This window comes from Rattus norvegicus, chromosome 3, assembly GCF_036323735.1.
Source record: "Rattus norvegicus strain BN/NHsdMcwi chromosome 3, GRCr8, whole genome shotgun sequence".
In the NCBI taxonomy this organism is placed as follows: Eukaryota; Metazoa; Chordata; class Mammalia; order Rodentia; family Muridae; genus Rattus; species Rattus norvegicus.
In genome coordinates, this window is record NC_086021.1 from 66,841,981 (window position 1) to 66,845,972 (window position 3,992).

Below are 3,992 nucleotides of genomic sequence, written 5' to 3' on the forward strand. Positions count from 1 at the left end.
GTTGCTTGGGTTCCTGAGCTTGCCTCTTGCCATCAGGTTGTCTCTGGTGTTACCTTCTTCTACTATTTCTTGCAGTGGCTTTACTGTCCTATAGGCCTGTGTGTCAGGAGTGCTGTAGACCTGTTTTCCTGTTTTCTTTCAGCCAGTTATGGGAACAGTGTGTTCTGCTTTCAGGCGTGTAGTCATTCCTGTCTACTGGCTTTCAGCTGTTTCTGTGGGCCTGTGTCCTGAGTCCACCAGGCACGTCACTTGGAGCAGAAAATTTGGTCTTACCTCTGGTCTCAGGCCTGAAGTCTTTCCTCAAGTCTGGGTTTCAGTTCTCTGTGAGGGCAGCAACCAGAAGGGCCTGCCCCTATTTCTTGTTCCCTGTGCACAGTGTCCCCTGATGGCTCTAGTTGTTTTCCTCTAGAGTCAGAAATATGGGCAGAGAGTAGTCTCTTCTAGTTTTCCAGGCCTGTCTTCCCTTTTGAAGGTCTAGCTCTTCCTCCCACGGTATTTGTGCGCAGGGGGCCGTTTGACTGGGTCCCTTCAGATCTGGGCTCAGTCTGGACCACAGGGTTCCTGCAGCTTGAGTGCCCCTATCTTACTATTCCCAGGGGCCCTATACAGTTTACTCTTGGGCCAGGGATGTGTGCAAAGGTGGGCAGGATTGGCATTCTCTCCTGCCCTGCAGTCTGAGGAGTACCCACAGGTCTGGGTGATGAGCTCTCCCTCCCAAGGGGTTTTTCAAACCATCTGATTTTTTTATGGGCATTAAAAAATCTTCAAATGGATTGTAATACTGTGGCTACTTGCATAGAAAGATACTGTTATTTAATTTAACACACATTTTCTGATTTTTTATTCTAGTATGTATATTTCACTTTTTGTGACATCTAAAATGCATTTATCTAATAAATCATTTTGTTTAATTGTGTAACTTTGCTCATACACTGAATTTACTCTTCTGTTTATGGTGACTTACTGTTGTGATAATATGACTTTAAGATTTTTATTCTTCTGAAAGGACTCAGTTAATGAATGAAGGTATTTAATCACATGGATACTTGTTATTCCAAAATAAGACATTTTTGTTTATAAGGATCCAATGACAATGATGCTTTCTTTTAATATATATATGGCGTTTGTAAAAGGCTTCCTTCAACATTTGTAATGGTTTTACCGGTTTCTACTTGAGTCTGTCAGAAGCATTTATGACATCTTTTCCATTGCTGACATCTACAAAACTATGGGATGTATTGAATAGCATGAACAAAGCAATGGGTTGTTTGGCTTGTATTTATTATAGTGGTATTTTCTCAAAGTTATTATGTCATATATTGACTCATGAAGCATTTAAAAACTGTGGATATGTGCTCACTTCGACAGCACATATAGTAAAATTGGAAGGATACAGAGAAGATTAGCATGGCCCTGAGGAAGTATGACAAACAAGTTCATGAAGAGTTCCATGTTTTAAAAACTCTAACACAAGGAGAGAAACTACAACCTAGAAAAGGAAGAAAGTAATCTTCTTGCACAAATTCAAAAGAAGAGAGCCACACAAACATAACTCCACCTCTAACAACAAAAATAACAGGAAACAGCAAGCACTATTCCTTAATATCTCTTAAGATCAATGGACCCAATTCCCCAATAAAAAGACACTGACTAAGAGATTTGATATGTAAAGAGTACCCAGAATTTTGCTGCATACAGGAAACACACCTCAGTGAGAAAGACACATGCTACCTCAGAATAAAAGACTGGAAAACAATTTTCAAAGCAAACGGTCCCAAGAAACAAGCTGGAATGGCTATTCTAATATCAAATAAAATCTACTTTCAACCAAAAGTCCTCAAAAAATATAAAGAAGGGATAATTCATACTCATGAAAGGAAAAATCCAACAAGATGAAATCTTAATCTTGAATATCTAAGCTCCAAATGCAGGGGCAGCTACATTCATAAAAGAAATCTTACTAAAGCTCAAAGCACACATTGCACCTCACACAATAATAGCTAGAGATTTCAACACTTCACTCTCATCAATGGACATATCATGGAAACAGAAAGTGAAAAGAGACACAGAGGCACTAACAGAGGTTATGAACCAAATGAATTTAACAGATATCTGTAGAACATTTCATTCGAAAACAAAAGAATCCTATCAGATCACCACAAACTAATGCTGGCCTTTAATAACAACAAAAAAGACAGCCCACATGAAAGTTGAACAATGCTCTATTCAATGATAAGTTGGTCAAAGAAGAAATAAAGAAATTAAATAATTTTTAGAATTTAATGAAAATGAAGGCACAACATATCTAAATTTATGGATACAATGAAAGCAGTGCTAAGAGGAAAACTCATAGCTCTGAGTGCCTCCAAAATGAAACCGGAGACAGAATTACTAGCAGCTTGACAGCACACCTAAAAGATCTAGAACAAAAGGAAGCAAATAGACTCAAGAAGAGTAGAGGACAGGAAATAATCTAATTCAGGGCTGAAATCAACCAAGTAGAAACAAAAAGGATTATACAAAGAATCAACAAAACCAGGAGCTCATTCTTTGAGAAAATCAACAAGATAGATAAATCCATAGCCAGACTAACCAGAGAGCACAGAGTATATCCAAATTAACAAAATCAGAAAAGAAAAGGGAGACAAAAGAACAGAACCCGAGGAAATTAAAAAAATCATCAGATCCTACTAAAAAAGCTTATATTCAACAAAACTGGAAAATCTGGATGAAATGGACAATTTTCTAGAGTGATACCAGGTACCAAAGTTAAATCAGAATGAGATAAACCATGTAAGCACTCCTATAACTTCTAAAGAAATAGAAACAGTTATTAAAAGTCTCCCAACTTAAAAAAAAAGCCCAGGGCCAGATGGGTTTAGTGCAGAATTCTATCAGGCTTTCATAGAAGACTTCATACCAATACTGTAGAAACTATTCCACAAAATAGAGAAAGAACACTACCCAATTCCTTCTATGAAACCACACTTATACATAAACCACACATAGACCCAACAAAAAAGAGAACTTCAGACCAATTTCCCTTATGAATATCAACACAAAAATACTCAATAAAATTCTTGCAAACCGAATCTGAGAACAGATCAACGCAATCAACCATCATAATCAAGTAGGCTTCAACCTAGGGATGCAAGGATGGTTTAGTATAGAGAAATCTATCAGTGTAATCCACTGTGTAAACAAACTCAAAGAAAAACACCTCATGATCATCTCATTAGATGATGAGAAAGCATTTCACAAAATTCAATACCCCTTCATGCTAAAAGTCTTGGAAAGATCAGGAATTCAAGGCCCATACCTAAACATAGTAAAAGCAATATACAACAAACCAGTAGCCAACATCAAACTAAATGGAGAGAAACTTGAAGCAATCCCACTAAAATCAGGGACTAGACAAGGCTGCCCACTCTCTTCCTACTTATTCAATATAGTACTTGATGTCCTAGCCAGAGCAATCGGACAACAAGAGGAGATCAAAGGGATACAGATTGGAAAGGAAGAAGTCAAAATATCACTATTTGCAGATGATGTGATGGTATACTTAAGTGGTCCCAAAAGTTCCACCAGAGAACTACTAAATCTGATAAACAACTTCAGCAAATTGGCTGGTTATAAAATTAACTCAAATCAGTAGCCTTCCTCTACTCAAAGGATAAAAAGGCTGAGAAAGAAATTAGGGAAATGACACCATTCACAATAGTCATAAATAATATAAAATCCCTCAGTGTGACTTTAACCAAGCAAGTGAAAGATCTGTATGACAAGAACTTCAAGTCTCTGAAGAAAGAAATTGAAGAATATCTCAGAAGATGGAAAGATCTCTCATGCTCATGGATTGGCAGGATTGATATTGTAAAAATGGCCATCTTGCCAAAGCAATCTACAGATTCAATGCAATCCCCATCAAAATTCCAACTCAATTCTTCATACTGTTAGAAAGAGCAAGTCATAAATTTATTTGGAATAACAAA

The 3,992-nt window shown here is 37.2% G+C and overlaps 1 non-coding gene across 1 annotated transcript; it reads left to right on the plus strand.

Annotated features, from left to right (window-relative positions):
* The first annotated feature begins 1,352 nt into the window (after nucleotides 1–1,352).
* Nucleotides 1,353–1,458, plus strand: Rnu6-249 (RNA, U6 small nuclear 249). Its single transcript, XR_005503005.1, has one exon. It is a non-coding gene; the product is annotated as a U6 spliceosomal RNA (small nuclear RNA).
* The last annotated feature ends 2,534 nt before the right edge of the window (nucleotides 1,459–3,992 follow it).